The sequence below is a fragment of the Zootoca vivipara genome, chromosome 2 (genome assembly GCF_965207765.1).
Source record: "Zootoca vivipara chromosome 2, rZooViv2.hap1.1, whole genome shotgun sequence".
Lineage (NCBI taxonomy): Eukaryota > Metazoa > Chordata > Lepidosauria > Squamata > Lacertidae > Zootoca > Zootoca vivipara.
The window spans coordinates 93,251,385-93,262,142 of NC_142584.1; positions in this window are offsets into that span (position 1 = coordinate 93,251,385).

Below are 10,758 nucleotides of genomic sequence, written 5' to 3' on the forward strand. Positions count from 1 at the left end.
CTAACTGACACATGCTGTTGTGTGAAGAACATGCTTCCAAGACCCCCTCCTTAGAAACCATCCTTTAATGAGTCGGTTCCGGACAGAGCTGTTCTCTTGAGTTGAGCAAACTGTGGTCTGGCTCCTAAATATTAAGAGTTAGGCTGCTCTATTATTTTTGCATGGTTGATGCTGGCCTTTAACAGTATTTTGAAGGAAACAGATGTTTTAAATGGGTTTAGTGTTACATTGTGATTGATAAGAGATAAGTGATTTTTAAGGGACCCAGATGGCGCTGTGGTTAAACCACTGAGCCTAGGGCTTGCTGATCAGAAGGTCGGCGGTTCGAATCCCTGTGACGGGGTGAGCTCCCGTTGCTCGGTCCCAGCTCCTGCCAACCTAGCAGTTCGAAAGCACGTCAAAGTGCAAGTAGATAAATAGGAACCGCTACAGCGGGAAGGTAAACGGCGTTTCCATGTGCTGCTCTGGTTTGCCAGAAGCAGCTTTGTCATGCTGGCCACATGACCTGAAAGCTATACGCCGGCTCCCTCGGCGAATAATGCGAGATGAGCGCGTAACCCCAGAGTCGGTCACAACTGGACCTAATGGTCAGGGGTCCCTTTACCTTTACCTTTTAGTGTTACATTTATTGTGTATGTCTCAAAGCAACAGACAAGGTTGCAGGAACCAAAAACAACACAACTCATAATCAAATGAGTATGGGTGACTTATGAATAGGCGGAACAAGACTACATGCAAAATCTATCAGCTATCATTCTATCTACATACACATGAGTGATAGCCATTGTTGTGTGACAATTAAAACAATTTCCAAATTTCTCAGTTTTTTCCACTCCTATTCCACTCCTCCTTCTGGCAACTCCTGCAGCCAAGCTGTTTGGCACACGCTTGGCTGCAGGAGTTGCCAGAAGGAGGCATTCAAGCACCAGCCAACAGTCTTAGGGACTCCACTGTGGATTTGTGCAGGCTTTTCTTCTCCTTAAAGATATCATGAAATGCTGAGGTGGTTTAGGATCAGAGTGTTCCTTCTTCTAGATGGGGTACCTTCCCAAGTTGAGGAGCCCCATGTTCCCCTCACCTCCCTCTACAGTACATGCAGAAACGGCCTTCTTGACCATTGAACCTACTATTGGTCTTATCTGATCAATCCGCTGGAGCCTGTCTTCATGTGCAGTGGAAGTCCCTAACTAACCAAGGGTTTGAGACCCATCAGCTACCCTCGCCTGGTTTAGCCAGCCAGTCAAAGCCATTCCCAGGGTGTGGCCGCCGTTGCATGCCGACAGCTTCTAGGAACCACAGCTGAGAGCTGAGTGCAGGGTGATCCCCAATGGTTGGTCATCTTTGGCTTCCAGTATGTTTCTGAGCACAATTCAAAGTGTTTGTGCTGACCTTTAACAAAGCCCTAAACAGCTACCTTTGAAGGTGACCCGGAAACTACAACTCATCCAGAATGAAGCAGCTAGAGTGGTGATTGGGAGTGGCTGCCGAGGCCACATAACACCGGTCCTAAGAGACCTACATTGGCTCCCAGTACGTTTCTGAGCACAATTCAAAGTGTTGGTGTTGACCTTTAAAGCCCTAAACAGCCTCGGTCCAGTATACCTGAAGGAGTGTCTCCACCCCATTGTTCAACCCAAACACTGAGGTCTGGCACCGAGGACCTTCTGGCAGTTCCCTCACTGCAAGAAGAGAAGTTACAGGGAACCAGGCAGAGGGCCTTCTCGGTAGTGGCACCTACCCTGTGGAATGCCCTCCCATCAGATGTCAAGAAAATCTAACATTTAGAAGATATCTGAAGGCAGCCCTGTTTAGGGAAGTTTTTAATGACTGATGTTTTAATCTTTTGTTGGAAGCCACCCAGAGTGGCTGGGGAAACCCAGCCAGATATGTGGGGTATAAATAAATGATGATGATGATGATGATATAGAAATCAATGTGGGACTGGACTTTGCTGCTGCCTGCAAACTTATCTTTTCAAGCATTGTTGCTACTTGCTTTGGTAGACATTTGTAGCACCACGACAGGAGTAAAATCCCAGCTGCCTCTTGCAGATGTCAGCAGATGTCCACAACAGCCATCCTGCACAGCTGTCAATCAGCATGGGGCTGCCTTATTCTTACAAGGGATCATAGTATCTAAAAATGCCACTGCATTTTGGTCATCTTGCTCCAGCAAACTAAAGGTGCAATCCTTTACACCACAGGTGGCAAACTGCAATGGACCCAGGCCCCAACACAATTTTTCCCCTGGCTTCCTGAAGTTTGGGAAGTGGTGAGAAAAGTGGGACGGATGAAGAGGGGTGTGTGTGTGTGTGTGTGTGTGTGTGAGAGAGAGAGAGAGAGAGAGAGAGAGAGAGAGAGAGAGAGAGAGAGAGAGAGAGAGAGAGAGAGAGAGAGAGAGATGCTTATACCAACCACTGGCATGCTTCACTGGGAGGATTGGTGAAGGAGTGACTGCATCCCTTGGGTCAAAAGAAAGTGAGTCATCCCTGCTATACACACTTTACCTGGGGAGTAAGTCCTATGGAGCTTAATAGGACTTTTCTGAATTGACCTGTGATAAGCTCATGCTGAGTATCAACTGCTTCTCAGGAAGATTCAAGAGCAGCTTTCTGTCCATCCTCAAGTTGACAAAATGTCGCAAGCAGCAAGGGGCAGCTCCCTCTCTCCCATAGCTAAATGACAGTCCATTAAGATTAATGGCGTGACTCAGGCTGAGCACCAATAAAATGGAAGAGAAAGGAAAGCCGATTCCTTAGTGAAATGGAATTCAATTCTGTGTGGATCGGTTTTCAAGTAATATGCCCCTGAGAATGTTACAAAGCAAATGAGAGACTGTCAGAGTGACGCTAGTGTGGGGGTCAGCTCAGCATCTGGAGCCATCAAGGAAGGGTTGCTAAACAGACCTAGCACATCTGGCATTGCTGAAGCCAAATCAGGACCAAGGACTCCTAACTGTACGTCTAGCATTCTCGCTTTGTTTCCATTTTATTCATGCCCCTGCCTCCCCCACTGCTAGTATAAAGAAAGAAGGGGGAAGGGGAGACGGTGGCTGCAATGGTGTAAGATTTCTGCCTTACACCTCTTTAATAAGGTTAAAGCTTAGTCGTATTATTCTGCCCATTCCCTCACATATGGTTGGATTTTGGATTTGTTGAAAAACAAAGAGTAAAATACTGCTTATTTTTTAAAATATTTGCGAGTTGCTCTGGAGCCTTTGTTTTGGTAGAAAATGATGAATAAATGATAATAATAATAATATTTAAGCAATTTTCTCCCACCCCCATCTCTGAAACCAGAAGTCACTCTAGGTTGGGAGAAAAATGTTTTAAAGGGCCAAGCACAGCAAAGTAAGATGGAGAAGAGGGACAGGAACGTCTCCCCTTCATCACGGACTCCATTTCATGAGAAGGGTAGAGCACCCCTGGCTGTGTTGAGGCTGAGCCAAGAAACACACCAGAGTCAGGAAAACTTTGTTGCTCAGGCAAGGTCCCATCCCAAACACGAAGCCATTTGGCTGGCCTCTGTCCAAGAGGACCCAATGTCTGCTGTTGGCATCCATCTGTCTCAGGAGACTTCAGAAGTGAGGTCAAACCATTGGAGAGTTACAGCACCTGCTGTGGCTGTAGAGACCGATACGAGAGAGACATGTTTTGTTGCAGCTGGGACATATAAAGGCATCCAGTTGTGCTACTACAGATGCACCATGGAGTTTCTTCTCACTGCACTCCTCCCAGCGGTCATTCCTCCTCTAGTCACTGCTGTGGATGCACAACCTGTCTGTCTGTCTGTCTCCAGGCACTGCAGTCATCTGCAAGGGATTCCCACACAGCAGGGTTACTCTTCCACATCTGTTTGATATGTATCTTTGTAACACAGAGTTGATCTGCCCATGGGTCTGGTGCCTGAAGCCAGCTCCCCGCAGAGCATGTCCTGGAGGATCCTGGCCCTTTCCATTCTACATACATGGCGAAGCCAGCATAGATGTCACTGAGACAGAACTGCAAACATGCTGGGAATGTGGGCATGGGAGAGCACATCTTAGTTTGAGATTCTGTCCTGCCATCTGATGCCCAAAACCTTCCTGATGCAGCACATATAGAAGGCATTGAGGCGTCAATCCTAGCAGCCCATGACTCACTTCCATAGGTGCATTCATGTGGCCAGTCTTGACCCAAGGAACTATCCCAACCTTGACACAGCTAATCACCTGGGGCAGCTGTATGGTTCTGGCCTCGGCAGCTCCTGATAGGCTACTCCATCATATCTACTTTGGCCATGTGCAAATGAAGGAAGTGCATTTTGCCACCAGTTTGCCTAGGTAAAAGCCCACCTTTCCGTCCATGGGATGATGCTAGTGTACAGCTCCTAACCTGGCTTTTTACTTGTTCACTGGGCATTAGGGGACAGGAATTGCATTGGAATGGAAAGCAGTGAGAGTTGGGAGAAAGGAATAGAATGCAACAGGATCTGAGAGAGAGAGAAAGAAGGGCAGTGATAAGAATCCTCAGGACTGGGGGGGGGGATAAATTGTAACCCCCCCACCCATCTGCTTCTGACCCCACCCACTACTGGCATGTGATGGGTACAACCCCAGAAGTTAGTCTAGAAGGGAATGTAGCCACTGGACTGGAAAAGGTCCCCTGCCTCTTTTCAAGAATGAGAAACCTTGATCCATGATCCATATATTTTTTAAAAATCTCAGAGTGGACCATCTCTCCTGAACCAAGCTTGCATAGGGCAAGAGGGCAGTTCAAATGTGGTTCGCCCTAGTGAGCCAACTTCTCCTGCAGCGCTGCAAAAATTCAGGAGATGGCAATTCAGCAAGAGCCCCCTCTCCTCTTAAAAAAACGTCATGCAGGGGAGTCTTATTGATTTTCCATTGAACTACTTAAGAGGTTTCACTCTCCAGTGGAAACCTTTGGTCTAGAAGGGAGGCGGCATCTTTTTTGAGCAATGCAGACTGACAGGCCCTTTCAGATGTGTGTTTTAGCCTGCCATAACTGCCAGCTCTGCCAGCAGCTTATCCTGCAGCTGTTACTGTCTGAATCTTTTTCTTTCCCCCCTCTGAAAAGTAGAAATTCCACAGAGGCCTTGAGTCAGCACGGGAGTGCCACACATTAATCTCTCTTTTCAATAGGCTTTTAGGAGAGGAGGCAGAGGGAAGTCTAGTCACACTGGCGAAGATGCCGAAAGGAAGAACTCGCAGAGTTGTTTATGAGGGGAAATCAAACGATTTGGCAAGCCCGGCTTAATAAGATGAAAGAGTGAAAACACTGTGGCGGGGAGGATTATTCTCCGAACTGGTCCACCCAGCTGCAACCTCTGTTTGCACTTTTCTGAAATTAAGACACTCTTCTCAAAAACACACACAAGATTATGCTGTGCTAGGGAGTCTCCAATTCAAGTTTTACCTCAGCCATTAACTCACTGGGTGGACTTAGGGTACTACCCTGAGAGCCAGTGTAGTGTAGTGGTTAAGAGCGGTAGACTCGTAATCTGGGGAACCGGGTTCGTGTCTCCACTCCTCCACATGCAGCTGCTGGGTGACCTTGGGCTAGTCACACTTCTCTGAAGTCTCTCAGCCCCACTCACCTCACAGAGTGTTTGTTGTGGGGGAGGAAGGGAAAGGAGATTGTTAGCCACTTTGAGACTCCTTCGGGTAGTGATAAAGCGGGATATCAAATCCAAACTCTTCTTCTTCTTCTTCTTCTACCCTTGGTTTACTTTCTCCCTTCCCCTCATAACTGAGGGGTAATACTTTCTTGTGCATTACAAATGTTGGTTATAAGAGTTGCATTTTAAGTGCTTTTAATGTGTTGACCACAAGTCAACTGAAGTTAATTATGACCAAGTCTCCACTGGAAGCAAGGTGACTTGATATATTCCATATTTAAATCTAAATTTATGTTTTATGTTTTTAAAAAAAGGCGAAAGGGATGATAAGCCACAAGGGGACTTGGGCAGACTTGTTCCATTCATTTGTTTCAGAGAGACTTATAGGACATGCTGTACCTTTAAAGCACATTCTTTCTCTCAAAGAATTATGGGCACTGTAGTTTACCCCTCTCAGAATTACAATTCCCAGCAGCCCTTAACAAACTACAGAGCCCATAATTCTTTGAGGGGGAAATGTACTTTGAATGCGCTTTAAAGGCATGGTGTATCTGTACCCTGATTGGATTATAGATGTAAGTAGTAGAAGTAATAAGAATAATATTATTATTTAGTAAATTGAAATATAATACATTTATTTCTACTAGGCCTACTCACCACTAGCTCTCCCTCTCCTGTCCACCCCCAAGTCAGCCGCCACCTCATTTGTGCATAGCCTCAACATGAATGGGAACATGTGGAGACCAAATGCTAGAGTCTCCACTGCAGTAGTAATATTAAAAAGAGAGGGAGAACGTCTCCTGAATTTCCTCCTTCACAGGACTTCAGCAGCCCAGGTAAGTAGAAGCTGAGGAAAAACCGGTAAGCATCTGATTTGAATTATTGCGACTGATAGCAATCAGGCGCGTGAGAGAGCTCCAACTGGAGAGCCTGTGCGTCATTCATTCAGTTATTTATTTATTTAGATTGGCTTGATTTATGGCACTCCAATTGCCTAGGTGGCGGCTGGAGCAATCGCTCACTTCTGCTTTCTGATTTACATCCTGCCGCTGGAATGAAGCTTGGAAAGGGCTCTGAGGCTAAAAGGGAGGCAATATTGTTCTCTGTGTGGTTAAAATGAAAAAGCTGAAGATCAAAGGTTGCAGCCCCATGTGCTCGCCCAGAGGCTCTGATCCTGGAGTCTGGGCAGGGTCTCAAAAGGCAAAGCGAACTCCCACAAGACACCTGCATAGCTTCCGTTGAGCTCCAATAATGCCTGGTTTAGAATCTCGCCCCTTGAGACTCCCAGTTGTGAGCCCTCAAATGTTGCAGGCTCCCATTTGCAACCAGAATAATTACATACGGACACTTTCCTTACATTTTAGTGTCTGCAGAAGACAGAGAGCATAGCATCATGTTTCTGTCTTTCCTCTGTGTGTGAGCATTACTCATTTCATGACATGCCTTGCAGCGTGATCTCTCGATTCTGTAGCTCTGTGTACCCTTTTAAATCTTCCTAAGAACCTGTGTTGATCTTCAGCTGTGTCAACCCATGGCAAGACTATGGTATGAATTTGCATACAGTATACAGGACTCTCCCAGGCTTTGACACTTGGCATGCTGCCATTACAAATATTATGGAAGGAAGGGGTACAGAGATTTGAAAAGGCAACCTTTGCAGTGGCAGGCCAAAAGTCCAAAGCTGGGTTGACTTCTGCACATGCCAGAGTTTCAACAAGCAGCACCACCCAAAAGTCAGCCTGGATTGGCCTGATTCCATAGCCTGATAGACTGAAGTGAAGGATTCCTAAGATGGTCTTGTGGTTGGTTGGCTCCCCCCCCCCCCTGACTGATCTATGGCTTCCTTGTTGCCAACTGCTTTGGACTACTGCAATGCACTCTACACAGGGCTACCTTTGAAGGGACCCGAAAACAAACAACTAATCCAGAATGCGGCAGCTAGACTGGTGACTAGGAGTGGCCGCAGAGACCATACATTGGTTCCCAGTACGTTTCCGAGCACAATTCAAAGTGTTGGTGCTGACCTTTAAAGCCCTAAACAGCCTTGGCCCAGTATATCTGAAGGAGCATCTCCACCCCCATCGTTTAGCCCAAACACTGAGGTCCAGCTCCGAGGGCCTTCTGGCGGTTCCCTCACTGCAAGAAGTGAGGTTACAGGGAACCAGGCAGAGGGCCTTCTTGGTAGTGGCGCCTGCCCTGCGGAACCCTTCAGATGTCAAGAAAATAAACAATTATCTGACCTTTAGAAGACATCTGAAGGCAGCCCTGTTTAGGGAAGTTTTTAATGTTTGATGTTTTATCACATTTTAAATATTATGTTGGGGGCACCCAGAGTGGCTGGGGAAACCCAGCTAGATGGCCAGGGTATAAATAATAAATTATTATTTGGACTTAGGACCACCTGATCCTTGTTCAGAGATCCATCCTACCTGCTAGTTTTTAAATGCTGTTATGCAAGCATGGCATGTGAAGCTGTTGCTACTTCTGCCCAGTGCTGCTCTTCCAACTGTTGTGGCCAAGAGGGCTCTTTATGGAAATTAAATGGCTGCCCAAGGGGACTAGTGGAAAAGTGCAGCAGAAGGTGTAGTAGCTGCATGCATCATTTTGGAACATTTAAGGGAATAATCAGAATCAGTAGGGCAGGGTGTGGAAACCCCCCTGCATCTTAAGTGCTGGTCACTGCCAGGCATCTGTATGAGAATTGGTTTGTTCGAACTCATTCTCTATCAGTCGCCTCATTCCTAGGCTTAAAATAATAATAATAATGTATCAGTGCTGATTTGAATGGAAAATCATTTTATTCTATTCAAATTTAAGATTGGCCATTGGCTAACAGCAAGCATGAGTTTGAAAATTAGGGCTTTTTCCAAGGCAAGTCTGGCCAGCTGGCACCTAAGTCGTCTTCCAGGGTATGTTTAATCATCACAACCATTATTTAAAGTTGGTTCCTTCCCAAAGTACTTTCATTCTGTTGGTGATTTGAAGGCTTTAGTTCAAGCCTTTTATTCAATCCTCCATTCAGTTTTCAGATATTCTTTTGCAAATCCATCTCTCTCCCTCTCTCCCTCTGTCTGTCTGTCTGTGCATCTCTCTCCTCTCTCTGAGTCTGTAGTCATCTGTCTATCTATCATCCATCTATATCTATCTGTCTGTATGTATGTCTGTTATCTCTCTCTCTCTCTCTCTCTCTCTCTCTCTCTCTCTCTCTCTCTCTCTCTCTCTCTCTCTCTCTCTCATCTATCTATATCTATCTATCATCTATCTATCTATCTATCATCTATCTATCTATCTATCTATCTACCTATCTATCTATCTATCATGTATCTGGAATATAAAACAATGTGGGTTGCTGTAGTATTCAAGCAGGACACAGTTTCATGTACAATATTTCAAGTTTGCTTTTTCAGGCCAAAACAGAAGTGATGTGTATCATCTTTGTGATCTCTCACTTTTTAAAAAAACAACCAAAACAACTTTTTTTTAAAAAAAAACAACAACCACGAGGTGGCCATTGACACAATTGCACCTGAGTGGAAACTTGAGTGGTGACATTGATACAGTGTCTGTTGAGGTGTCCCAATATACTATCCTGGCTGATTTTTATGGGATCAATTTCAGTTCTTGATAGGACTTCTTCTTCTTCTTTTCCGCTGGAGCTCACCAGAACTCAGCTCTGACACCTCTCAGGTGGGCATCCTTGCCATTCTAAGAGAACATGGGAGAAGTTCACGGTGAGCTCCGGCACCTCTTTTTCCAGAAAAATAGTGCTGGTTATTGATGATGACTGAAGACGTGAAGTTGTCTACTGCATGCTCTCTTCCTCCATCTGGAGGGCCACAGCTTTGTTCCCCAAGAACAATACCAAATTTGCATGGTTCTGTAAGGTGGCACCCTGCATGCCTATTTTCTGGCCATTTTCATTAGGCACCTGGAAATGATGGATTGCAACCAGCACAAATGATGGAATGCAACCAGCACTCTGTTCTGAAACCATATGCTATCAGTGCTCCCAGCTACGTACGTGACACCACAGATTTTCTGAGGAAAATACAATCTTTGAACAATCTTCCTAACAATACTATACTAGCCACTATGGATGTGGAATCTTTATATACCAACATCCCACACAATGATGGTTTACAAGCCATAAGGAACACCATTTCAGATAAAACCACAGCGGACTTTGCTACCAAACTCTGCCACTTTGTCCTTACCCACAACCACTTCAAATTTGGTGATGACCTGTTCCTCCAGATCAGCGGCACAGCCATGGGCACCCGCATGGCCCCACAGTATGCCACCATCTTCATGGCAGATTTAGAACAACGTTTCTTAAACTCCTACCCACTCAAACCTCTCTTGTACCTGCGATACATTGACGATATTTTTATTATCTGGACACATGGACAACAGACCCTGGAAACCTTCCACCAGACATTCAATGACTTTCACCCCACCATCAACCTAACAATGAACCAATCTATGCAAGAAATACATTTTTGGACACTACTATAAAAATACAGGATGGACGTATAGACACCACCTTATACAGAAAACCAACTGACCGACAAACATATCTACATGCTTCTAGCTACCATCCCAAACATACCAAACAATCCATCGTATACAGCCAGGCCCTACGTTACAACCGCATCTGTGCCAACTCTACAGACAGAGAATTTCACCTAAGAGATCTACAGCAAACCTTTTTAGAACTAAAATATCCACCTGATGAAGTTAAACAACAGATCAACAGAGCCAGACTGATACCTAGAGAGAACCTACTGCAAGACAGACCCAAAAAAGAAAATAACAGAACACCACTAGTCATCACATACAGCTCCCAAGTTAAAACAGTACAACGCATCATCAGAGATCTACAGCCTCTCCTGGACAATGACAGCTCCCTTTCTCAAGCTCTGGGAGGAAGACCTTTCATTGCCTACAGACAGCCACCCAATCTTAAACAACTCCTCACCCACAATAATACAACCACCAGACTTAACATGGACACTGGTACCAGAGCCTGCAATAAACCCAGATGCCAACTTTGCTGCCACATACACCCGGACAACATCATTACTGGCCCCAACAACATCCAACATACCATCTCAGGACTATTTAATTGCTCATCTTCTAACAT